Here is a 13,175-nt window from a genome sequence, read left to right on the forward strand (position 1 = left end):
CCTGTTTCCCTAACATGGCTCCTACAACAAAGCAAATGTGTCCTTTGCCTTCCATTGAGACATACTAAAATACAGAAAAGTGCAAAGAAAAATAATACCCACATCCCTGACCCCAGTCCTGTAATGAACTCTTAGCATTTTGTTTTATTTCCTTCTATTTTCTTAATTATGTCACTCTTACTGCTATCACAGAGGGCACTGAAATAACTTTCTTTTTGCAGACAAGATGGAGCAGCCTCATTCCTCTTATTTTCTCCCTCTTACAGATAACTAGGTTGTTACAAATAACAAAACATGGTCTTACTACATCAAACAAATAAGAAATATCCAAAAGGATGAAATAAGAAGGCAGATTGCTTTAGAAACCTTGGATTTGAGGAACAACACAGAAGTAATTCTTCTGGGCTTTCTCTCTCTCTCTCTCTCTTTTTTTTACCTCTCCTCTATCCCAGACAGGATACTGGAGTAGCCTCCAACCTGGAACTAACACGCACAGCCAAAAAAGCCTGTTACTCCTATCCAAAGCAATGTGAAAAGAGTGACCAAGCAAAATGAAATCTTCTTGGCAATACCTGTCCTACCCCAGCTAAACACCAATGGAAAAACTGTACCATTTCCACCGCCACCCACCCGTCTTGCAGGAATAGGTGACTATACTCCAATTCCCCCACCGGGAAGCAGATCTTCCACCCTGTCACCACCTGCTGAAAGCAGATGGTGGTACCCTGAGTACCTCCCCCAGGTGGTGTTGATAGAGTAGGGAGCTGAACTTCCACTCTCCTACTCCTTTCCTCCATTACCTCCTGTTCCATGGAAGTAAGTGATACTCTGATTCCTTTCCTGGGGTGGTAGTTGGCAGGGTTGAGCAGTATGGAGGTGATTTTATATTCTGCTACCTGGCAGGAGCAGGTAAAACTCAAGAGTTCTTAGCTTGAGAGTCAGTGGAGCTCAGTGAGGAGGTAGGCTTCCACTCCTGCCCAACATCAATAAGATAGGATGAAGCAGAGCAAGATGGAGCTAGTAGGGTAGCATTACCACCACCACCACCACCACCACTACCCCTTCCCCTGCCACCATGTCAGCATAGCACAGTAGGTAGACCAGCACAGAGCTGAGTTTCCCCACTCATCAGCAATGAGACTGAATGATAGGGCATAAGACAGGGCAAATGAACACTCTGCTTTTCCCCTTCTTGTGTCAGCTTGGCTCGGAGGGGAGCTGAGAGCTGAAATTTGACACTCACATAGCAACAACTAGGTGGAACATGGCTCTGCAAGGTGGTGAGAGTTGACCCTCTGTTTCTTCCCCCATCTTTGGTGTCAGTACAGCCCAGAGAGGTGCTGAGCTTATACTCCCGCTTGGTGTGAGTTGGTACCCCACATTCACTGAGACAGTGGCAAAAAAAAATAGGAGCTAAACTTCCATTCCACCATCTGCAATGGGAGAGTATGATTTAGTGTCCACTTTTGCCAAGGTGGTATTAACAGACCAAGACAGAAGCTGAATATCCACTTCTGCCCATGCCCACAAATTATAATTAAACATGGTGACTGCCTGCAATAAAAAAGGTTAAATAAAAAAAAAAAAAAGGTTAAATAACATCCAGAGACTCACAACATGATATATCCAGATTTTCTAGAATACAACAAAAATCAAGAAAACTACATTGTTAAGTAATTAGCCTCCAATTAAAATAAATAAATTTATATTAAAAAATAAAACTATAACTTGAATAAGAAAAGATAATTAACAGACTTTGACAATGAGATGGCTCAGATTTTAGAATTAGACATTTTAAGACAGCAATAACACTCTTAAATGAAAAATTAAATATCTCAGTAAAGCAATCGAAAATATAAAGAAAGGATTATTATAGAACTGAAAAATATAATAACTGAATTTAAAAATAAAAACTTCCTATGATGGCTCAATAGTAGATCACAGATGACAGAGGAAAGAATCAGTGAACTTGAAGACAGATCAGTGGAAATTACCCACTGTGAACAACAGAGAGAAAGTAGGCTGACAAAATAATGAACAGAGCTTCAGGGACAATGGACAGTAACAAAAAAATTAACATTTGTGTTATCAAAGTCTGGGAAAGGAGAAAAAATAGGACTGAAAAAATACTTGAAGAAATAGTGGCCAGAAACTTCACATATTTGGCAAAAGACACAAACCTCTAGATTTAAGAAGCTAAGTGAATCACAAACAGGATAAACCCAAAGAAACCCAAGCCAAGATTCCATGATAATCAAAATTCTGAAAACTGAAGATAATAAAAAATATTGAAAGAGGCTAGAGTGAAACAACAAACTACCTCTAGGGGACCAGTGATACAAATATCAGTGAATTTATCACCTAAAGCCATGGCAACCAGAGTGGCACTGAAGGAACTGTCAACACCAAATTCTATTTAGAGCAAAAATACCCTCTGAAATAAAGGGGAAATTAAACAGTCTCAAATTAAGAAAAACCAAGAATTTGTTACCAGCACACCTACCCTTAAAGAATGGCTAAGAAAGTTTTCTAAACATAAATAAAATGATAACAAAACAAGACTATACAAAGGGTTAAACATCTTTAAATCTTTGAGGATTTAGATGAAGTAAAATATATTTATTTTATACTACTGTGAGTACTTATTTATCTAGATTATCATGCTTAATCAATATAAGAGGAAGACATTGTTTACTATAGCTAGCTATAATTATTTTCAAGTGAAACTTGCAAGTTTCAGGGAAATTTGGTATTTCATTCTCTAGATCCTTTCTATAGTCACTTAAAAATATATCTTTTTTAGTGGTGAAAAGAGCATTTTGAAATTTCCTCTCAGAGACTTGTGAGTGGAAAATTTGTTGAGCAAATAATGTGCAGTTGGGAAAAGCGGCTTAGGTAGCCAGATTTTCAGTGGATAATTTGATATTCTTAGATTGTCAGATACTGTAAGCCATCCAGGTAATTTGCTGCTTTGAACCAAAACACAATTTCCTCCCCAAACCCCCACAACTTATTTTTGTTGTTTGAAATGTTGCCTAACAATGACTTTCTCCTTTCAACTCACCATTCTACACCATCTGTTAGGAAAGTGCCTATTTTGAACACAGTATTTCATGCACCCTATCATTCTTATAGCTCCTGGAGGAGCCAGGCTGCTTGGAGAAGGAATCCTGGCATTGGGAAAGAGAAGAAGGAGAAAGGACAACATATTTCTATAAAGTTTCCCTGCTATAGTGGGATAACTGTTTCACAGTAGCCCATTCTTCAAATATGTGGAGTGCTGTTAAAAATAGAGTTTATAGGTTCATCAGTACTGTCTTTCTAGATCCATATGCATGCATCAGTATAAAATATTTGTCTTTCTAACTTTACTTTGCTCTAGATTTGCTCTAGGTTCAGGCATAGAGAACAAACTTGTGGACATAGTGGGGGAGGAGAGAGTGGGATAAATTGAAAGAGTAGCATGGAAACATATACATTACTATATGTAAAATAGATAGCCAATGGGAATTTGCTGTATGACTCAGGGAACTCAAACAGGGGCTCTGTGACAACCTAGAGGGGTGGGATGGGGAGGAAGATGGGAGGAGGGTTCAGGAGTGAGGGGACATATACATGCCTGTGGCTGATTCATGTTGCTGTGTGACAGAGGCCAACACAATACTGGAGAACAATTGTCCTCCAAAAATTGTATTTTGTTCTATACTTTATAATATTGTACAATTATAATCTTTGATAATTAAAAAAAAGAGAAAAAGCACAAGGAAAAAATTGAAGAGTTTAAGGGCCAAACACCAATGAGTGCTTATCTGGGTGCTTAATTTTATTTGCCCTTCAAATCGATGCATTGCAGGTCAGGAAGATATTTTTAACTGTGTATGGTTAATATCGGAGGTGGAATCATGAATAAGAACCTAGGTTAACTATAAAGGTAGCTATAGAACTGTCCTGGAGAATGAGATAAAGCCGGTCTAACTTTTTACTTCCTGTGAGCCTATTGCTGGCACAGGCTTATTTTTGAAGTCTTTGGAGCATACCATATAGGCTGAACTTCTGTTTGTCTTTAGAACATTAACCAGAGCCCAGTGTTATCAAGTGGCTGGGAAGACAACACAGTTGAGATATTCAGTAGTTTTCAATGCAGTCAGTCAGGGTGAGGTTAGTGAGTGGGTTAAGAGAACAGTCTTATCTTCTTACCCTCATAACCTTAAATAATCTATTTATGGACACTTACTGGGGAAAACAAAGTGTTGATGGTTAGCAAACTGTAGGTTATACTGAGGCCAATGAATAACGATTTGGGGAAACGGGAAATGGAGATCAGTATGTGAGCAGTTTACTCTTTCATCTGACCATCCTGATCAACCCTTAGATCCTGCGAAGGTTAATTTTATGTGTCAACTTGACTGGGTCATGGGGTGCCTAGATATTTGATTAAATGTTGCTTCTGGTCGTGTCTATGAGGGTGTTTTGGATTAGATAAATATTTGAATCAGTAGACTGAGTAAAGTAGATTGTCCTTCTCAGTGTGGCTGGGTTGAGTAAGAGCGAATATTTTCTCTCTGCCTCATTGTCTTCAAGCTGGACTTTGGTCTTCTTCTGTCTTCAGACTTGGCTTTCCCAGGTCTGGATTTCTCAGTTTCCATAGTAGTATAAATCAATTTCTTAAAACCAATCAATCTTTCTCTCTGTCTCTGTATACACACACACACCCACCCACACCCACCCCATTGGTTCTGTTTATATGGAGAACCTTAATACAGTACCAAAATTCCCATTGCTTGCCCCAGGCTTCACATATGATCAGTCCAATTTTCCCACAGGTAACCTTCTTGGGATAACAGAGAGGAATGTTCTTTCACTGTTCCTAAAAGAAGAAGAAATAATTCTCTCCAGCCTAAACCCACAACCATCTTCTTCCATATAATCCCAGAGACCCACGTATAGACTTAAAATTTTGAGGCCTGAGACAAAGTTGTCTGGTTGTTGGTTTATTCAGTCTTGTGCTTACTTGACTGTCTATAGCTATGACTGTATGGGATCAGCTCTTCTGGCTGAAATGACTGGCCGAATGGAAATGTTAGGTAGACTCAGACTGTACATCACTTATGCCTGGGTGTGCTACTTCTCTAAGTGTTCACTGGGTAGAGACTGCATTGCTGTTTTGTGTGTACAATGGCTAGAATAGTGCCACATTCAGATGGAGGCTTCACTGGCTACTTGATGATACAATAACTAACCAGAAGCACTGTTATGTCTGTGTAACAAAAAAATATTTAAAGTCACAAAAGAAAAATACAACTTTTCTTCAAAATGTTTGATTGTTATCAGAAGTGGGGGATATTTAGCCCTCAGAGGGAGAAGATCAGATATGTAGCTTAGTTTCATTTAGCCCACAGGTCAGACTTTAGGAGATGATTCCTTTAATATGTGTAGTTGGCAACATAAACATGACATTTAAAATATTTTGTGGATGTATTTAAAGCATAATAAGAGAGGAATGATTTTCCCTGCAGGATCTTTATCTTGACAAAAATGCAAGGACAATGATGTTGACTGTAATGTTGAGACTGTATTATTTTCTTTAAATAAGTCAATGTGTTAGATCTTTGTTTCTTGGCACTTTGACCAACATATAAGCTCTTTCTGTCTTTTCTGTCCTTGCTTTCTCCCCTCTGCTCCTTCCTTCCATCTTTCCTTCCTTCAGTGGCCATCTATAGAAAGATAAAAGACATTATTTATTGTGGGCCCTGTTTATATACTGCAAACTGTAACACTGCACATTAGGCCACTTGAAAATTTCTGGATTACTAAGGGCATTTTTCAATGTTTAGAGTGAATTAAGTCTTGATCCAACCAAGTTATATATCAGATTAGTTTTGACTATTTTTGACAGTTGCATAGACAATATATATTATGTGTGTGGGTGTATTTGTTAGAATTGAGGATAAAGGATTAGAAATGACTCCACATTGACCTTGCAGGCTGGCACTCTACTTATAAAAGATTTACAGTCATAACTCTCAGTCCCTAGCCCTCAAATACCTGGTGATGATAAGCCAGGATGAAATAGGTTTTCATTTTAAAGCAGATATATGGCTTTATTTTTTTTTTAAATGTCCCATGCCTAAGAGAAAAACAGGTGCACTTCTGTTTCAAAGGATTTACTTGGTGAAGTTGTAAGCATTTTAATAAAAAAATGTGTCTTTGAATCTCATGAAAATGAGATAGACTGAAGCATGGAAAGTGAGTATAAACCAAAGAGCACACAGAGAGAAAGATCCATCTTTGAGCTCTCTGCTATCCAAGCTCTGGGAGATGATTTAAGTGGAACTTTTCCCATACTATAAGCTGCTGCCCTGTTTGTCCTAAAATATACATAAACAGCATCTTCAGGTACAATGAAATTTACATGAAATAAACTGAGTTTAAAGTAAACTGGTTCATACCTTCTTACTTGGCCTAAATTATTTCAGGTGTCTTATTATAGGAGTCACATTATTAAATAAAATGAAACATTTTTTTTTAAAGCCGTTCTCCTAAGCTATGAGCTCATATTTTCACAAAACCAGTCTCCTAACAGGTACTGCTGTGATAACATGAGCTTGGGAAGTATTTGTTTTATGACTTCCATTGCCAGCTTGGTTACTAAAATAAATGTAGAATCGATTTTGAGCTATTGTATTTGGAGAGACAGAGTGTGTGTGAGAAAGAGAGTGACTGAGTGTGTGTATATATACATGGGTCTGCATGTGAATATGGAGGATTGGGCTTGAGCACTGAAAAATCATGAAGCAAGTAAATTTTGTGATTTAGTAAACTCTATGCTCCAACAACTGTAGGTGCCCCAATTTTCCTGCTCTCTCTGTCCCATAGCTGCCCATGACCACCCCTGCCCCACCCACCCCCCCGGCTATAGTGCATCTACTTGGCCCCACGCAGTAACTCCTGACCTATACATCTCTCTTTTCATGTTCTCTCTCACAATTTGTCTATTCTGAAACTTGCTAATTAGGTAGTACTCACTAGCTGATAATAACTGCCCTTCTGGGCTGAAAAAATATAGAAGCATAAAAAATCAGAACTGGATGAGACTTGGTCTAAGCCCCTCATTTTTACCTTGGTGATCCTGGAGCCCAGAGATGGAAATGACCTCAACAGAATCACACAGCTAGTTATTGAGCACTAACAGGTTACCCTTCCCAGTTCTTATTTTAAGTGTCAGTGTGCCAGCTCCTGGAGTTAGTGCCTCAGCTCAAAGATTTGATTCTAATGGTGGAGTTACTCCGTGATTGGTACAGAGCAATAAGATAAGGTTTTGAGCCCTTTTGAGGTTTTCAGTGGGAAGCATTTCCCTCTTTTATGCTACTGATTTGGTTCCTGTCTCCTGAGGTGCAAAGCATGGGCCCTTGTGGGCGAGCATGGCATCCTAGCTGGTTGCTGTTACACTGTTTGCTGTAGGAGCTGCCTCTGGTACCTTCTCTGATGGATGTCAAAGAAGTGACTCCTGGGGAAGAGATCAGTCTGTTGCAAGCTGCTTTCACCATTCTGTTGACTCATTTTCATTCTCTCTCTTTTTCAAACCACTGATCTGACTTGCCCACATAAATAGAAAGAAGCAGCTCCAATTAAACATTCATGGGGCTGTTCCCTAAGAATTTCACAGTGGGAAGCCATCCAGGAATGCTCTAGAAATCACAGCCATCTTTATGCTTTGCTTCCTAGATTCCAGTTGGTATTTAATATGCAAAAAAAAAAAAAACATGTGGGCTGGTATCAGGGGCCTGTGGGTGACACACAGATGTAGAGCTCTTTTTGTCCTATGCTCTCTTTCTCTTGAAGTGTTCACAAATGTATGATACACACCTTGGCTCTAATATACTACATTTCAATGACCATAGAGTGGGAGATAACCACAGAGATGATTTATTACAACCTACCTCTTAACAAGAGCTTTCTGGTGGTGCTAGTGATAAAGAACCTGCCTACCAGTGCAGGAGATGTAAGAGATGCAAATTCGATCCCTGGGTGGGGAACATCCAATGGAGGAGGGCTTGGCAACCCACTCCAGTATTCTTGCCTGGAGAATCCCATGGACAGAGGAGCCTAGAAGGCTATAGTCCATAGGGTTGTAAAGAGTTGGACACAACTGAACCGACTTAGCACGCACAGACCTATTGATGAATATTATTTCCTTGACCAATCTTTAGTCAGGATACTTGGAGCCCTCTTCTTGCCTAGACCTTGATCTTGGTCCCTATCCTCTCTTTGGCCTGCCCAGTCCAGTCTTAGCAAAAGATTCTGCTAAGAATTATTTGATACATCCCTCTTGATACCTACTCATCATTGATATATGATCAATTTCCTCATCCCCCATCTTTGATGTCTAAGACTTTGGCCTGCTTTTACTGCTATTAGCAAGAATCTTTTTTTTTTTTTTTTTTTTTGGCCATGCTGCAAGGCATGTGGGATCTTAGCTCGCTGACTAAGGATGGAACCTGTGTCCCCTGGAAGCTCTGAGTCTTAACCCCTAGACCACCAAGGAAGTCCATAGCAAGAATCTTATTAGGTCACTTTAGTAAGAATGCCCCCTACCATTGATATTTCCTCTTAGTAATTTTCCATCCATTGCCCTCTTCACTCTGTGCATTGACTATAAATTCCCAGGTGTCTTTGTCTTCCTCCAAGGTGAGCCCAATCTCTCTCTCCCATCACAGTATCTCTACTGCAGCAGTTTTTGAGTTAAGTTTGCCTTATTGTTTAAACAAGTGTCAAAATATTTTTTTTTAACATCCCCAATGTCAGAATCCCACCTTACTGCATCCCTAATGGGAAGATAACCCAGGCTCTTCTTGAATACTTCCAATGACAGAAAGTTCACTTTTCTGAGGTAGACCATTCTCTTGTTTGCTACTGCTAAGTCACTTCAGTCATGTCCGACTCTGTGTGACCCCATAGATGGCAACCCACCAGACTCCCCTGTCCCTGGGATTCTCCAGGCAAGAACACCGGAGTGGGTTGCCATTTCCTTCTCCAATTCTCTTGTTTAGATGATGTTAAAAATGTAAAAGGCAGCAACTTACTGGCAAGAGCTTAGGCTTTGGTGTCAGGCAGACCTGATTTGGTTGGTTGATTTCTTCCTTCTAACCTTGCTTTTACTTTCATTCAACAAACATTTTATAAACTTTTTGCTGGCAATAGGGGCAGATTGTGTAAGGAATCTGTTCTAGATATAAGAAATGGGCTATATGAAGGCCAAGAGGGAAGAAATAGGCTAGAAAGAAGATTGCATGGTATAGGTTAAAAAATAATTTTCAGAAAGAGATACAATCATGATGCTTATACATTTATAAAAATGAATATGTGTTAAAGTATTTATTTTACTCATAGAAATGAACGAAGCAGATGTTATAACTGGTTCAAAAGTCAAAAGAGCACAGATTTATATGGAATAAAGAAATATTAAGATGAATTGCAAATGGAGACAAAACTGGTTTTTCCACAAGAGTTAGGAAGAATCAACTAAATCGCTGTTGGGTAGGACATAACATACATGCCTCTCAGTTATCTACAACTTACAAAGAACTGTAAAATGGCTTATAAACATCGAACAGATAGAATCTGATAACCTAGAAAAGTAGGCTAAGGAAATGCATAGTTTTCCATTGAAACACAATTTTTTTCTATGTGTATCTGAGTAATTTGAAGATATTCAGTGTGGCCCTGGTATAGTTCCAAGCAGTGTGTGGTTACAGAGAAGTAGGCAATGGCCACGTCATGAAAGGCTTCATAAAAACTTAAGCAGAGAAGTGACATGATCAAATTTATGCTTTAAAAAGAGCATTCTGGCTAAACTGGTATTGGATGAACAGTACTGGATGTATGGAAATCAAGTTAGGAGCCTATTGTAAGCTGGATTCTTATTCCTTGCTCTGCTTCTACTTGCTGTAGAATCTTAGGTGAAGTTATCCAACATTTCTGAGATTCCATTTTCTCCTCTGAAAAATGAACAATAATATCTTCCTTGCAGGATTGCTGTGAAGTAGGTAATGGGTTTGGCATGTTATAGACAGTAAATATTAATTTCCTTCTACTCTGCTCCTACTCCACAACTGAATTGTTAGAACATTTTTATAATGAGCTGAAACTTGTTTCTCTTAGCCCTTGTGACTGTGGAGGTCCTGGTAGTGCTGTTTGAAAGGATATAAATTAATTCTAACTGCTCTTGCCTTTACCTATTTGAAGATAAATTTCTTATTTCCCTTAAGTCTTCCTTTTTGAAACAAATCTGTCTCAGCTACTTCATAGTTTTTCTGTCTCTCCCTGATAGTCTCCCTTACATTGGTAACTATCTCTCCTAATTCATGTCATGCAGAAATGAAGTTAACATAATACTCAAGGTATGCTTGAGATAGCACATAGTAAAGTGGAACAATCAGTTTTCTAGATCTGGATAATGAAAGTCTGTTATAGTCCCTAAAATTGCATTAGACTTTTTAAGCAACCATGTCATATTATTGATTTATTTTTAGCCCACAGTTAACTAAAATGTCCAGATACTTTTATTTTTCATATGTATAGTTGTTTAAGTGAGTTTTACTTTATTCATAATATACTCAACATCATTTTAAACTTACAGACAGGGTTTTGTTTCACCCACTAAATTTCGCTTTTGTTTATCTTGAAGTAGCCTTCTAGCATGTGTATATATGAATGTGTGATTATATATATATGACATATATACATTCAGACATCACAGAATTGTATAGCATGAGCAATACATTTCCTTCCATTGATATACTGTCTCTTATTCTTCCCCCGAAGCAACCACTGTTGAAATTTTCTTGTAAATACTTTCAAAAATATTCTGGGTCTCAGAAAATCTTAACAGACCCACCACAAGCATGGAAATCAAAACTGTAATCAGAAATCTTTCAGCAAACAAAACCAGGACCAGATGGCTTCAAAGCTAAATACTACAAAAATTTAGAGAAGACCTAACACCTATCCTACTCAAACTCTTCCAGAAATTTGCAGAGGAAGGTAAACTTCCAAACTCATTCTCTGAGGCCACCATCACCCTAATACCAAAACCTGACAAAGATGCCACAAAAACAGAAAACTATAGGCCAACATCACTGATGAATATAGATGCAAAAATCCTTAACAAAATTCTACCGAACAGAATCCAACAACATATTAAAAAGATCATACATCATGACCAAGTAGACTTTATCCCAGGGATGCAAGAATTCTTCAATATTTGCAAATCAATCAATATGATACACCACATTAACAAATTGAAAGATAAAAACCATATGATTATCTCAATAGATGCAGAGAAAGCCTTTGACAAAATTCAATATCCATTTATGACATAAGCCTTCCAGAAAGCAGGAATAGAAGGAACATACCTCAACATAATAAAAGCCATATATGATAAACCCACAGCAAACAGTATCCTCAATGGTGAAAAATTGAAAGCATTTCCTCTAAAGTCAGGAATAAGACGAGGGTGCCCACTCTGACCACGACTATTCAACATAGTTTTGGAAGTTTTAGCCACAGCAATCAGAGCAGAAAAAGAAATAAAAGGAATCCAAATTGGAAAAAAAGGAGTAAAACTCTCACTGTTTGCAGATGACATGATCCTCTACATAGAAAACCCTAAAGACACCACCAGACAATTACTAGAGCTAATCAATGAATACAGTAAAGCTGCAGGATATAAAATCAACACACAGAACTCCCTTGCATTCCTATACACTAACAATGAGAAAACTGAAAGAGAAATTAAGGAAACAATTCCATTCACCATTGCAACGAAAAGAATAAAATACTTAAGAATAAATCTACTTAAAGAAACAAAAGACCTATATATAAAACACTGATGAAAGAAATCAAAGATGACACAAATAGATGGAGAAATATACCATGTCCATAGATTGGAAGAATCAATATAGTGAAAATGAGTATACTACCCAAAGCAATCTATAGATTCAATGCAATCCCTATCAAGCTACCAATCATATTTTTTAGAGAACTAGAACAAATAATTTCACAATTTTTATGGAAAAAAAAAAAAACTCAAATAGCCAAAGCAATCTTGAGAAAGAAGAATGGAACTGGAGGAATCAGCCTGCCTGACTTCAGGCTATACTATAAAGCTACAGTCATCAAGACAGTATGGTACTGGCATAAAGACAGAAATACAGATCAATGGAACAAAACAGAAAGCCCAGAGGTAAACCCACACACCTATGGACACCTTATCTTTGACAAAGGAGGAAAGAATGTACAATGGAGAAAAAGACAATCTCTTTAACAAGTGGTGCTGGGAAAACTGGTCAATCACTTCTAAAAGACTGAAACTCGAACACTTTCTAACACCATAGACAAAAATAAGTTCAAAATGGATAAAGATCTAAATGTAAGACCAGAAACTATAAAAATCCTACAACATATTTAAACATATTAAAAAGAGCAGAAACTATAAAACTCCTACAACATATTCAACATATTAAAAAGATCATACATCATGACCAAGTGGGCTTTATTCCAGGGATGCAAGGATTTTTCCATATTCGGAAATTAATCAATGTGATACACCACTTTAACAAGTTGAAAGATAAGAAAAAAATATGATATTCTCAATAGATGCAGAGAAAGCCTTTGACGAAATTCAACATCCATTTAAGGTAAAAGCCCTCCAGAAAGCAGGAATAGAAGCAACATACCTCAACATAATAAAAGCTATGTATGATAAACCCACAGCAAACATTATCCTCAATGGTGAAAAAGCATTTTCCCTTAAATCAGGAATAAGACAAGGGTGTCCACTCTCACCACTACTATTCAACATAGTTTTGGAAGTTTTAGCCACAGCAATCAGAGAATAAAAAGTAAAACTCTCACTGTTTGCAGATGACATGATCCTTTACATAGAAAACCCTAAAGACTCCACTAGAAAATTACTAGAGCTAATCAGTGACTATAGTAAAGTTGCAGGATATAAAATCAGCACACAGAAGTCCCTTGCATTCCTATACACTAACAATGAGAAAACAGAGAAATTAAGGAAACAATCCGATTCACTATTGCAATGAAAAGAATAAAATACTTAGGAATAAATCTCTTTAAGGAAACAAAAGACCTATATATAGAAAACTATAATA

The sequence above is a fragment of the Bos mutus genome, chromosome X (assembly GCF_027580195.1).
Source record: "Bos mutus isolate GX-2022 chromosome X, NWIPB_WYAK_1.1, whole genome shotgun sequence".
Classification (NCBI taxonomy): domain Eukaryota; kingdom Metazoa; phylum Chordata; class Mammalia; order Artiodactyla; family Bovidae; genus Bos; species Bos mutus.